This window comes from Misgurnus anguillicaudatus, chromosome 17, assembly GCF_027580225.2.
Source record: "Misgurnus anguillicaudatus chromosome 17, ASM2758022v2, whole genome shotgun sequence".
In the NCBI taxonomy this organism is placed as follows: Eukaryota; Metazoa; Chordata; class Actinopteri; order Cypriniformes; family Cobitidae; genus Misgurnus; species Misgurnus anguillicaudatus.
The window spans coordinates 36,614,044-36,629,147 of NC_073353.2; the positions used below are offsets into that span (position 1 = coordinate 36,614,044).

The 15,104-nt window shown below is 40.2% G+C and overlaps 3 non-coding genes across 3 annotated transcripts; all 3 read right to left on the reverse strand.

Moving 5' to 3' along the window:
* Positions 1-2,867: 2,867 nt before the first annotated feature.
* Positions 2,868-2,940, reverse strand: trnak-cuu (transfer RNA lysine (anticodon CUU)). Its single transcript has one exon. It is a non-coding gene; the product is annotated as a tRNA-Lys (tRNA).
* Positions 2,941-3,416: 476 nt separating this feature from the next.
* trnak-cuu (transfer RNA lysine (anticodon CUU)) lies at positions 3,417-3,489 on the reverse strand. Its single transcript has one exon. It is a non-coding gene; the product is annotated as a tRNA-Lys (tRNA).
* Positions 3,490-3,857: 368 nt separating this feature from the next.
* trnak-cuu (transfer RNA lysine (anticodon CUU)) lies at positions 3,858-3,930 on the reverse strand. Its single transcript has one exon. It is a non-coding gene; the product is annotated as a tRNA-Lys (tRNA).
* Positions 3,931-15,104: the final 11,174 nt, after the last annotated feature.

Sequence of the window (15,104 nt, forward strand, 5' to 3'; positions counted from 1 at the left end):
GTAAATATTTGAGGCACTGGATATTCTCTGCATAAAGTGTAAGTGTAAGTTACAAGTGTGGTAGCTCAAAACACCCAGGGAGCAATCGAGGGAAACATGCCTTGCTCAAAGGCACATGTTTTTAGGTTCGTTCTCCGGAAGTCGTGTTGCTCGACCGCATACGTCAGGGGTTCTCAAAGTCCGGACTCCGGTCCGGATCCGGACCCGACGGGAACTTGATCCGGACCCGCGTCCACTTCATATTACAAGTGCATTAATTTATATGTGATTGATTAAATGTGTGCATTTGCTATTTTACAAATGCATATTAAACTTGTCAACCATTCGTTTAGTTATTTTTTCTTTTTAGATTTAAGAGTATTCCTGGTCCGAAAATAAAACGAGTTATTTAAAAATTTCCTGTGTGACGCTGTAGCCATCACACCCAGATATTATGAACAGGTACTTCATGTACTACGGCTTTTGAGCAGTAAATCCTTATCGATCTGAAATCACTGTTGGTTTGAGTCGTTTAAAACATGCATTTGAAAAAGCAACACTCGTCAAACATAATCTTTATACATATTCTTAATTATCATGAAAATACCTGAAAAAGTGTGAAGAACAGCGTGTGTCTGGTTCTTCGTCTGCAGCGCATATTGAGTTTCTGCCCGAGTGCGCCCCCTGGCTTATGGATGTAGCTTCATTTCACCGTATTGAGAAGCATAGCAAGCATCATCAGCCAATTTATAGGCGCACCCCTAATTTTGGTCAGTGTCTCTGCCTACCAACCACACTTTTTTTGCCACGGTTTATGCGGTTTATCTGATGGAGAACAAACTATGCCATTTCTCTAATTAGGTTGCTCTGTATTTTGCACCTGGTTACTTTTGGCATATTTCTTGTGTTTATGTTTAAAAAAAAAATTTACTTTAAATGCAAAATACACTTATGTTTTTCCCAAACTGTTGTGTTGATTTGTTTTATAAACAAATGATTTACATAAAGTTTTTCCGGACCTATGAAAATGATGAGAATTCAGATTTGGACCTTCGAATGTAAACTTTGAGAACCCCTGGCATACGTCATCGAGGTTCTCACATTTCAGTTAAAATACATTAGAAAATTAAGGTTTATTTCTTTTAAGACATTCAATCATTGTAGTTTCATTCTTACCTTGAAATGTAACGGTTCCTTTTTTGAAATTAAACCCGAAATATTAATCCTTGATTACGTATGCGGTCGACCAACGTGACTTCCGGAGAACGAACCCGAAAACATGTTCGGGACGTGTCCGGCGGAACTGGCACGAATGGCCACCCTAACAGCGCCTCGTGAATGTGTTAGCATTTAGCCTAGCCCCATTCATTCCTTATGATCCAAACAGGGATGAATTTAGGGCGCAATCACACTATCCAAACCAAACCGCGCTCGGGCGCGTTTCACCCCTAAAGCCTGGTTTGTTTGACTAGTGTGATCGCTCTGTTCCGCGCCCGGGCGCGGATTGGTTAATCGCACCGCGGCCAGGTTGCAGAGGTGGGCTGGAGCGCGGTTCACTTGGGCTCAGGCGCGGAAGGCTGTGGTGTGAGCGCAATCGCGCCTGAGCGCGATTCAAAAGGTGAAGACGTCAGCTGCGCAACCACTCACCTTCATCTGCCTCCGTAAAAACCCTTTGATGCGCGCAGCGGGGTTACATGAATGTCCGAGCTGCACACGTGACAGATCAACTAAGCAATATGATGACATGTGAGAGGGCTGTCTGTAATCGCGCACCAAACGACTCCGAATAAAAAACACAGACTTATCATTACGGTGGGTTCCAGTGTTAAGAGAGAGCTTTACTTCCTGTTTTTTTCAAAACAATCGCATCTTAATGACGAAAGCGCGCCCGGACTCGGATCGATAAAAAGTACAGTGTGAGTGCATGCACCATGGGGGAGAAGGGAGGGGTGACAATCACGCTGGGGCATCGTTTGGTTTGGATAATGTGAGTGCGCCCTTAGAAGCCACCAAACACTTCCATGTTTTCCCTATTTAAAGACTATTACATGCGTAGTTACACGAGTAAGTATGGTGGTACAAAATAAAACTTTTGTTTGGAGCCATAGGAATGAATGGGGCTAGGCTAAATGCTAACACATTCAAGAAGCACTGTACAAAGATTAAAAATGCACGCATTGAAAAAAAATAGGTATGTATTAATTAATCTAAGTGGAGGTAAGAACATTGTAAAATATTGAAAAAACGGTGGTGTTTTCCTTTAAGGTTACAAGCCCGACTCTCTCCCCCTGAGATGAAAAGTGATGAAAAGCTTGCGGGGCTCACATACTGTTCACACATCATCCTCTCTCTCTCTCTCTCTCTCTCTCTCTCTCTCTCTCTCTCTATGTGGGCTGCCTTCTACAATGATTGACTTAAAAAGTTAACAAATAGTTAACAAAAAATCACGTAAATAGAACGTTTTAGGAAAATGTGTATGGTTTCATCTATTTGGTAGGCCGATGTCTAAATTTCAGGACATTTTGGGACACCTGAGATAAGTGTCAACAACTGTATATAACAACTGTGCGGTGCAAAAGTATTCAGACACCAATTCTGTCATATTACTGAAAGACAAATTGTGCATCAAATTTATTTATGTTTTATTGTTTTGTTTTAAAACACTAAGGGTCAAAATCAATGATCATTAGGTTACATTGGAATTATGTTAGTAAACATTTAAGGCACTGGATATTCTTATTCTTGAAATGATTGTCGACCATACTCAAAATGCATGGGGAGCAATTGGGAGAAACATGTCTTGCTCAAAGTCACTTCAGTCATAACCTGCATGCCGGTGACAAGACCCAAGCTTCAGTTTACAAGCACAACTCTCACCCCCAAAACATCGCCCAACGTGGGGCTCGAACCCACGACCCTGAGATTAAGAGTCTCATGCTCTACCGACTGAGCTAGCCGGGCTCAACCACACACTTCCTTACTCTCTCTCTCACTCACTCACTCTCTCTTTCACTTTTACTCTCTCTTTCACTTTCACTCTCTCTCGGCAAAGTGAGCTGCCTTCTTCTATGACTGACTGAAAAATAAACAGTTACAACTAAAAATCATGTAAATGTTTACCCACCCGCTTGTTCCTGTAAACCTAAATGCTTGTATTTCTATGTGGGACACAACAAACTTCATAACAGTCTGTAATCACTATGAATCTTGAATTTTCTTAAAAAACTGCCAAAGTACTTTATCTTTGAGTTACAAGACCAACTCTCACCCTTAAAATATTCACGCAAACCCACAACTCTAAGATTAAGAGTCTTATGCTCTACTGACTGAGCTAGCCGGGCCCACAAATGCACTTTCTTACTCTCTCTCTCTCATGGCAAAGTAAGCTGCCTTCTTCTATGACGACTTATAAGTCCGACTTTTACCCTCAAAACATTCGCCCAACGTGGGGCTCGAACCCACGACCCTGAGATTAAGAGTCTCATGCTCTACCGACTGAGCTAGCCGGGCTCAATCACATCCTTCCTTACTCTCTCTCTCACTCACTCACTCACTCTCTCTTTCACTTTTACTCTCTCTTTCACTTTTACTCTCTCTCGGCAAAGTGAGCTGCCTTCTTCTATGACTGACTGAAAAATAAACAGTTACAACTAAATATCATGTAAATGTTTACCCACCCGCTTGTACTTTATCTTTGAGTTACAAGACCAACTCTCACGCTTAAAATATTCACGCAAACCCATAACTCTAAGATTAAGAGTCTCACACTCTACCGACTGAGCTAGGCGGGCCCACAAATGCACTTACTCTCTCTCTCACGGCAAAGTAAGCCGCCTTCTTCTATGACTTATAAGTCCGACTTTTACCCTCAAAACATTCGCCCAACGTGGGGCTCGAACCCACGACCCTGAGATTAAGAGTCTCATGCTCTACCGACTGAGCTAGCCGGGCTCATACATACAACCTTCTCACTCTCTTTCTCACTGCCCCCATCTCTCTCTCTGTCTCTCCCCCCACCCCACCCCCCCTCTGTCTCTCCCCCCACCCCCCTTCTCTCCCCCCTCTCTCTTTCTCTCTCAGCAAAGTAAGCTGCCTACTCCAATGACTGACTTAAAAATAAACAGTTACAACAAAAAATCATGTAAATGTTCTGACCAGCTTGTTAAAGTAATATATATTGCATGAGTCACTATGATTCTTGAATCTTCTTGAAATACTGTCAAAGTACTCGACCTTCAGGTTACAAGCACAACGACTCTCACCCCCAAAACAACACCCAACAGGGGGCTCAAACCCAAAACCCTGAGATAAAAAGTCTCATGCTCCACCAACTTAGCTAGCCAGACTCACATACACTCATATATACTCTGTCTCATTTTCTCTCTTATGCTGCGTTCACACCAAATGTGAATAGAGCGTCTGATGTGAATTATCTCAATGTTAAGTCATTGACAAGACACGTTTACACGTGTCTGGACATCTCGCAGCGCAAATTAGGCGTTCAGTGCGACACAGTAGACGTGAATCTGGCTCATTCGTGCGTCTATGCTAATTGATGCTCGAAAGACGCAAATTGATGCGAGAATGATGCGAATTGATGCTAGAATGATGCGAATTGATGTGCGAATGATGCAAATTGAGGGTTTGCTGGGAGAAACCCGCAATGGGGCATACACACCAAACATGAGTTCAACGATTTGCACAAACAGATTACATACAAAGTCAATGCAAAGGCGCGTTTAGACGCGTTCTCGCGTGGACAATGCGATTGAGGCGAATTGGGCGGCGAGATTGCCGTGAAAACACGCGCTATTTGCCTCAAACACGCCTTTGCACAAACATTTGCATGACACAAAGTAAAATCCTGTGAGTAATCTAGAGCGAGCAACGCAATGCTACGCATTTGGTGTGTACATAGCATAAGTTGAAAAATTTTAACATTGGCGGAAAACAACACCCAACAGGGGGATCGAACCCACAACCCTGAGATTAAAAGTCTCATGCTCCACCAACTTAGCTAGCCAGACTCACATACACTCATATATACTCTGTCTCATTCTCTCTCTTCTGCTGCGTTCACACCAAATGCGAATAGAGCATCTGACGTGAATTATCTCAATGTTAAATCATTGTAAAGACACGTTTACACGTGCCTGGACGTCTCGCAGCGCGAATGAGGCGTTTAGCTCGACACAGTAGATGTGAATCTGCCTCATTTGTGCGTCTATGCTAATTGATGCTCGAAAAACGCGAATTGATGCGAGAATGATGCGAATTGATGCGCGGATGATGCGAATTGAGGGTTTGCTGGGGGAAACCTACAATGGGGCATACACACCAAACACGAGTTCAACGATTTGCACAAACAGATTTCATACAAAAGTCAATGCAAAGGCGCGTTTAGACGCGTTCTCGCGTGGACGATGTGATTGGGGCGAATTGGGCGGCGCGATTGCCGTGAAAACATGCGCTATTTGCCTCAAACACGCCTTTGCGCAAAAATTTGCATGACACAAAGTAAAATCCTGTGAGTAATCTAGAGCGAGCAACGCAATGCTACGCATTTGGTGTGTACGTAGCATAAGTTGAACGATTTGAACATTGGCGGAAAACAACACCCAACAGGGGGCTCGAACCCACAATCCTGAGATTAAAAGTCTCATGCTCCACCAACTTAGCTAGCCAGACTCACATACACTCATATATACTCTGTCTCATTCTCTCTCTTATGCTGCGTTCACACCAAACACGAATAGAGCATCTGACGCGGAATTTTCTCAATGTTAAGTCATTGTAAAGACACGTTTACATGTGCCTGGATGTCTCGCAGCGCGAATGAGGCGTTTAGCTCGACACAGTAGATGTGAATCTGCCTCATTTGTGCGTCTATGCTAATTGATGCTCGAAAAAAGTGAATTGATGCGAGAATGATGCGAATTGAGGGTTTGCTGGGAGAAACCCGCAATGAGGCATACACACCAAACACGAGTTCAACGATTTGCACAAACAGATTACATACAAAGTCAATGCAAAGGCCCGTTTAGATGCGTTCTCGCATGGACGATGCGATTGAGGCGAATTGGGCGGCGCGATGGCCGTGAAAACACACGCTATTTGCCTCAAACATGCCTTCACGCAAAAATTTGCATGAACCAAAGTAAAATCCTGTGAGTAATCTAGAGCGAGCAACGCAATGCTACGCATTTAGTGTGTAGGTAGCATAAGTTGAAAAATTTGAACATTGGCGGAAAACAACACCCAACAGGGGGCTCAAACCCACAACCCTGAGATTAAAAGTCTCATGCTCCACCAACTTAGCTAGCCAGACTCACATACACTCATATATACTCTGTCTCATTCTCTCTCTTATGCTGCGTTCACAACAAACGCGAATAGAGCGTCTGACATGAATTATCTCAATGTTAAGTCATTGTAAAGACACGTTTACACGTGCCTGGACGTCTCGCAGCTTAAATGAGGCGTTTAGCGCGACACAGTAGACGTGAATCTGCCTCATACGTGCGTCTATGCTAATTGATGCTCGAAAAACACGAATTGATGCGAGAATGATGCAAATTGAGGGTTTGCTGGGAGAAACCCGCAATGGGGCATACACACCAAACACGAGTTCAACGATTTGCACAAACAGATTACATACAAAGTCAATGCAAAGGCGCGTTTTGACGTGTTCTCACGTGGACGATGCGATTGAGGCAAATTGGGAGGGCGCGATTGCCGTGAAAATACGCGCTATTTGCCTCAAACACGCCTTTGCGCAAAAATTTGCATGGCACAAAGTTAAATCCTGTGAGTAATCTAGAGGGAGCAACGCAATGCTATGAGTTTTGTGTGTACGTACCATAAGTTGAAAAATTTTAACATTGGGGGAAAATTGTGCCGCATTAACCACAAGAATGCTCTAGTAGTGACATGATTACAGGAAGCGAGCGGAGTCCCAGAAGCCCCTCCCATGACGTGAATTTCCATGTGAATGTCTCAAATGACTAGAATTTCATGCGCGAATGAAATGAGTAAACCCAAAATGTTCAAGCGTCCAACTACATGCGAATAGCTTGTTTTTGCCGCCTCTACCGCGTTTGGTGTGAATCCAGCATCACTCACTCTCTCACTCACTCTCTCTCTCTTTCTCTCACTCACTATCTTACTCTCTTTCACTAACTGGTTTTGAGTACAGGTAAAATGATTTTGAAGGAATTGTTTGATTTTGCTAAAAGATTTTTTTTTATTTTGACAATTTGTGTGTTTAGGGATTTGAGAAAATGAGTGACGGTTTCAAAAAAATGTGTTTTAGCAATTCAGAAAAACTGTATTATATGATATTATATATACAGAAAAGTTTCTGTAGCTCAGTTGGTAAAGCATTGCTTTAGCAGCACAAAGGTTTGATTCAAGGGATACAAAATATGCACTGTCAAATGCATACAGTAAGCATCCTAACCCATGTCACCTAGACCATCCTATAAGTCAAAACCTTCCTCTTTATTTGAATACTACCTTTAACCTCTATAATCAATGTGCCCTTCATGCACAAAGACAAACGTTTACTCGTTCACAGAAACACTCATGGCTGTGACCTCTCGCTCAGAGGGGAAATAAGAAGACCTCCACCTGTCAAGCTGTCATGACGCCACCGTTTGTCCGCTGCCCTCTGAGACCTTGTAAACAACGTTACTGTTTACTTTACAATTCCCGAGCTCATTGTCTCTGTCAACAGGAACAATAACTAAATGCCCGCTTTGCCCGATGTTACACCACATACTGTTCTGCACGGACGTCTGTACTCGATGTTCACAGCAAAGGTGAGCTGCTCTCCGCCATGGCGAAAGGAAATCACTTTTCCCATCGAAGCTTTTGTCAAACACGTGGGGTTTTCATCAAGATCGGCTTAACAGCTTCACGGCTTCTATACGAGGATGTAACACTGCTCACGTTTGCCCTTGTAAACAGATGTTAAGCCCTTGAGAAAATCCCACGATCTGATTCCAAACACCCACAAGAAAATCTGATCCGAGCACCGGGGTGTAGACGTTACGACACGAAGGTGCAACATGCATATTAGGTTAATAGAAGAGGGACAAACTCGCTCTAAAGTGAACATCCCACAAGACAGTCTAGGTGAAAAGATGCTTAGCTACGTGGCTGAAAGATGCCAGCGCGGCACAAAAGGGACGTCAAGAACAAAATATCGAGCTTATCCGCTGACTGGCAACAAAAAGGCTGAGCTTTTATGAGTGATGGTTTTAATGTGTACCTTTCCTGCAGTACCAAAGTCAGTCGGGATGTTGTAACCATAGTAACAGTGGATTAGGATGTCTTACATAACCACGGCTGTGCATTTAAACCCGCTGGATGAATGGCGCTGCATTGATTTCATAACAAGCTTGTGTCTTTCAGACATGTTTGTGACTGTGGAAAGCAAGTTGAATTATAAACCTAAGCTCATATTTCAAAACCAAATCAAATGAAAGAAGTATAAATGGTTTTGGCTTGATGAAAACAATGCCTATTTTTGAATCAGTGTGATTATTATCTTTACATTTTTTGCATTTGTGACCCAATCTGTGTAACCCAGCTAAAGTATTTTTTGTGATTTGCCTTTTTCTACATAAAACTTACATAATAAATTTTCTAAAAATCATCTAACCTTGATATCTTCGATATTGACTGAGTCAGAGATTGATATAATAAAATCATTCATTTCAATATTTAAAATCATTAATTTTAGTATTATAAATACAGATATGTACATTTGAGGAACTGATGTGCATCCTTTAGGTACACAGGTGCACTTTTTAAAAGGTGTGTGAGATCTCAAAATCTATCATTTACAGCTATAAACACACATGACCTATATTTCATCATTTAAATGACTATGACTGATTCTCATAATCACAAGACTCAAGAAGAGATTCTTTAGACATTAATGGTATGCACACCACCCCCAATTTTTATATTCAATGCAAAAAGTGACTTGATGCATCTGATAAAAAAGACTTCATTACTGTACAATACAGCACACATCAATACCACAACATTAGAGTAAATCTTAAAAGATTTTATATGAACTGTTGCTTTAAGAATGTTCAAGCAATTTTGCTTTTAAAAGATATCTAATAGCATCCAAACACAGACATCTAGGTTAAAACAAGCAAAAATTGTGTGTCAGTAAAATTCAGTACATGTTTACACTGTAAAAGATAAAAAGTTGAATCAATTTAAAAGTTTTAAAAACTTTTTAGGTGTTCCCAATTGAAATAATTAAATTGATCCAACTTTTCACTTTTTACAGTGCAGTAGCGAGGCTACATAAGGGCCAGGGTGGCACTGGCCTACTCAGATTGACAGCTGGCCCACCTAGTCAAGAGACACAACATATTTTTTGTGGGAGAGAAAAAGAAATCATGCATAAATTATAACAATATATTTAATAATAATCGCTGAAATATGCACCATTCAGAAATAAATAACTATTTAGCCTATATAGAAAGTTTATTGCATGTGTTTCTAAACCTAGCAATTGTTAACATTCAAGCCATTTTAATTCTTTCCCCGCCAATGACTAGTTATCTTGTCAATTAAGAGAAAACATTTGCATAAAAACGTGTTTCTAAAGAATTTTTATGTTAATCTGCAATGCTATGTGCTTACCCAATTTATGAAAAGCTGAAGCCAAAACGTTATTTACTAATTTTAAACATATGGTTTGACAATCGTTTTGAATCATGCTCGTAACAAAATTCCTTCACAAAAATGCAAATATTTCAGCTTTTTGCTATAAAATTTGTATTTTAGAAGAACAATATATTTTTTTAAGAAAAAATATGGCATGTAACGTTTTTTTTCCCGGTTTTTATTTTTTAGTGTTTGTTTAAAAGCAGAGGGTCTGTTCTATCATTTGATATATTTGGATGTTTATATATTTTTAAAAGAAAATTTTCCTGGAAGGCATTTTGTGAAACTTTTGTGAAAATCACAAAAAAATGCTGGCGGGCAACTTTTCAAAAAATGGCTGGCGGGGAATGAGCGCACACATACTCAAATGGATACACACTCATAAGTGTGTGCACGGAGACGTGTTTTAAAAAGAATCTCTATGCGCTTAACAGGACACACACGCACAAAAAAAATCTGGAAATACTACAGTCTTGGCACGTATTCTCATAAAAACAGTCAAAGTGTCTTAAAGTGAACAGAGAAAGAAAGCAGATGTGTATATGGATCCGTGCTTATTTTGGTCAAGACATCTGCTTATGCTAATGTGTCCTTATGTTAATCAAACAACAGAGGACAAAATGAAAATCACTTCTGTAGCTTAAAAGATTAATTAATTTATAGAATGAAGAAGACAGTGTATTTTGTTTTCCTTATTTTCCCTTTTTTTGCTGATCCAAAAATTATTCGATCCATGACTCAAAAAACATAATGTTAACCATTTAACCACTGCTATATTGTAAAATTATGTCATTTAATATAATGCATTGAGGTCCACCTTATATTAACAAACTCCACTTAGTTTTAAAGGGGCCATAGCACAAGACTTTTTTAAGATGTCAAATAAATCTTTGGTGTCCCCAGAGCACATATGTGAAGTTTTAGCTCAAAATACCATATAGATAATTTATTATAGCATGTTAAAATTTCCACTTTGTAGGTGTGAGCAAAAATGTGCCGTTTTGGGTGTGTCCTTTAAAATGCAAATGAGCTGATGAAATTCAAACACTGATCACAATGATGGTGGTTTGTTGCAATTAAAACTCAATTGTGCTTTTCTCTGCACTAAATGGCAGTGCTGTGGTTGGATAGTGCAGATTAAGGGGTGGTATTATTATAATAAGAGCTCCTTATGACATCACAAGGAGAGCCAAATTTCAACAACCTATTTTTTATGTACTTGCAGAGAATGGTTTACCAAAACTAAGTTATTGGGTTGATCTTTTTCACATTTTCTAGCTTGATAGAAGCACTGGGGACCCAATCATAGCACTTAAACATGGAAAAAGTCAGATTTTCATGCCATGGCCCCTTTAAAGTTCTGGCCTCGCCAATGGTTTAGCCCTAAAATAAATAAATTAAAATAAACAAATAAATGAACCCAGACACCTTGTAATCACTTTTGAATTTGCTTACATGATGAAACATCATACATCTCACAAGTTAAATTCAAATTTATTTTGGCTAGAAGTGGGTTACTCGTAGCCAAACTCAACCTAGATGGTGAAATGACGGCTATAGCTTGCTGGGCACTACTGATAACAATCACACAATCTAAAAAACCCAAAGAATTGGGCAGCAGCAACCATGCAAAACATGACCGACTGACTGGGAACCTCTGATGTTCTTTGACCCGGTCGTCCAGCTTCTAAAATCACACCGATGACTTCACAGGCGAAAAGCAACAGCTATTTTATTGAAAACAATTCGCCACGACTGGCCTAAACCAGTTTCTGCCTCTGCCTGTTGTATCTCATATCTGGGCTCTTTCCAGAACTGCCATCTGTTGGTCTTTGTTAATGACAATGTTTGTCTCAGCGTGTGTTCAGCAGCACGACTCTGAAGTCGGAATGTGTAATTTTCCGCCGGCGATAGGCAGTTTGCTTTAAGTGTTTTTAGAGTTCTGCGTTGATGACTTGGGATGCTGAGAGCCCTCATGGGGGAAAGAAGGGGGGTCTGAGCGCGAATTACAGAGAGGGAGAATATCTGTATGAGCTGGATTCTTCTCTCCCCTGGAAATTCGGCATTATGCTTATAGGGAATAGGGCGCATGGGAGAAAGAAAGAGAGAGAGAGAGAGAGAGAGATCTGTTTTTGGCTGAAGAATACTGTAGTAGGGGTGAGCGGGGCCCAACCTAACACATTTTGGTTTGGGTTCAATCATTCAAACAGTAATTGATTTAGATAAGTCATATTTTTACACAAACAACACATATATTTGCTACAAAAACCCTTAACGCAGTTTCTAGAGCCTACCGTTCTTATACAATTACACCAAAAGTGACAGAAGTGCAAATGTTACAACTTGCCCCATAGGTGGAGTAACAGACAGAGGGTCCAATTTTAACAATCTAAGCCATCTAAACACAAGCACTGAAAAGTGAAGCCAAAATGACTCGATTGCCCCCCAGTTACTGGTCCCACTATAGGTAATAAACCCCGCCTCCCCCATGTTATTCAATGGGACTTGAGACCAACTAAACAATTTAAATACACTTCAATTAGGGCTGTGCGATTTAGGGAAAATATCTAATTGCGCATTTTCTGCCAGGAATTGCGATTGCGATTCGATTTGCGATTAAATTTTGTATGCAATGTGCATCTGCCTCTTTAGATGGTTAAATCTTACTGATACTGCTTATGGTTCTGGTGTTTTAACTGTTTTATTTTTTTGTGAAAATAAGGAAACAAAAACAAAGAAATTAAGAATATAATTAACACTTCTTATTGTATGAAATGTAAAATGGTCTTTAGCTTTATTTAAATAAGTGGATTCATTATAGCTGCAACTTTAACAACAAGTTAAAATATTTAAATGCGTGACTGAGTTTAACTGGAAAGATTTGTATGCATGTTTGTTTTTTGTAAACAAAGAACTTATACTCAACTTCATAACTATCAAAATATTAAATAGCTACATTTGGGAATTTTAAAATGAATATAAAATCCAAATGCGTTCAATGTCATGTCATTTCATTCAAGTGACATTAGCAACCCAGTTAAATGGTATTTTCATTTGTTTTAAATAAGGAGCCGGGCTTGAAAGCATTGTTGGGCGTGTGGGTGTAAAGTTTTAACGCATCATGCGTTTTGGAAGACGCGGGCGTGAAGTCTTGCGATGCGGACTTGCGGAGACAGGCGGGAGTATTTAATAAGCATAGAGATACAGGCTGCGCGTGTGCTTCAAGTTTAAACACCTTGTCTGTGGTGGAAGACGCGCGCGAAAAATCTTGCGATGCAGAACCAGACGCAAGTATTTAACAAGCATTGAGAGACACAGGCTGCGCGCATGCTTTAAATTGAAACCCCTTGTCAGTTTAGGAGAAGCGCTGTTTTGGCTGACGTATCTTTCACGAAGAAAGCACAGCCATACTTGCGCTCGCTCAATTGGTTAGACTGTCATAAAGCCTCTCCGCATATTTCTCACATCGCATCATATCGCGTCCTTTCGCGATTTGCTTATCGCAACGTTTCACATCGCGATTGCGGTTCGATTTCGATTAATCGCCCCACCCTAACTTCAATTATCTTTTTTCCAAAGCTGGTTTCTGTCATGTACTGTAGTTTTTATCACGCTGATGTAAATTCAAGTGTTTGTTTTTAAAATAAGTTTGTTTTTAGTTAGTTATTTAATGCTATAGAAACGGTGGTGTGAAGTCATGATTGACAGCTGTGATATGCGCATTCTGCGAGGGCGGGGCCTTGATTTCGCTGCTTTACTTCCTGCTCACTACTGCGCAAATGGTTTGTGCGCCTGGCACACAGTCTAAAATGGTTGTTCCTATTCTTCTTGGTCAATGACATTTAGTTGCCTCAAAATAGCAACGTGCCAACAATGCGTGCAAATACATTTACTATTTAAACAATGTGACGCTGGACATGAAAATTATAACTGCGCCAGGCTGAGTCTAGCAAAAAACACGTGCATTGTGCATTGCACTGCATTGTGCCGGGTGTATGATAGGGCCCAGAGGGTTTGTTGTATCGCTTAAAGGTGACATAGAATGGTTGAACGGAGTATTTATCCTTGTTCTGTGATGTGACATGTAGACAAAAAAAATTTTGTTTGGGTCTGTAATGCCTTAGAAGCTTCCTAAAATCTCTCTCAGATAGCTCTATTAGGGTGGGGGATTTCAAACAAGTGGTTTTACACCTATTTGGCTCCCCCTACTGGCTTAACTTGCAATCTCATTACTGATTGGCTGACTTTGCTGCCACTCAAAAAATGTAGCCAATTATTTTAAAGTGGATGGGCAGTTAGATGCATGTGATGTCATAAGCATCCGTTTTTCAGATTGGGCTGTTTTCTGGCTGACATTTCTAAAAGAGGAATTTCTATGAGACTGAGATGTTTAGCATGTTTAGCAATTTTTGTATGTTTGTGAATGTGGGTAGACTACCATTATTCAACAAAGACAAGGTAAAAATGGTTTTTCATTCTCTGTCCCCTTTAATAGAAAATTATATTTAATCTCAAATAATACAATACTATCCTGTCTGGTCCAAACTTTACTTCCGGTTTCTGTTTTTTTAATGGTATGACTAGTTACTGTAACTGAACTCCTAAAGGACAAGTTCAGTATTTTACACTTAAAGCCCTGTTTTGAGATTGTTTATAATGAAATAGAACGGGTTTGACAGAAATTTGGACATATGATGCTGGCCCGAGAATTTTCGGTTTCTGCTGTATCAGCCCCCACCTCTACAGTGGGTGTATAGGTGCACTGGAACAATCCTTCCTAAAATGCATTAAACTTTCATTTACAAAGACGTGAAACTCAGCGAGTGGTCAGGGGTTCACTGATATGCTCACAAAAATCGCTGCAAAAGATGCTTTCCAACAGGTGTTTTACCATTCGTTGTATATTCTTCCGTTGGGAGCTTGAATAATAGACACTCCAGCCTAGTTGGTGGCGATAATCTGCCTTTGCCAATTGCAAGAATACAAACAAAGTTCCCGGCACGGAGTAATACCGTACCTCACAGCACATCTAATACAAGTCAGTGGAGTTGGACAAAAACTACAATAAAACCTGTTGGAAAGCGTTTTTGCAGCGATTTTGTGTGAGCATATCAGTAAACACCCCTGACCACTCTGTGAGTTTTACGTCTTTGTAAACGAAAGTTTAATGCATTTTAGGAAGGATTGTTCCAGTGCACCTATACAGCCATTGTAGAGGTGGGGGCTGATACAACAAACACCCGAAATTTCTGTCAAAACCGTTCTATTTCACCATAAACAATCTGAAAATAGGGCTTTAAGTGTAAAATACCGAACTTGTCCTTTAAACAAATACCTAGTCGAAAATAAACAAATGTTTTGGGTTCCTATGTAATCTACGTGTTGTTTATTTTGCTTGTTATATAAATAAACTACTTTAAAAGGACTTTGTT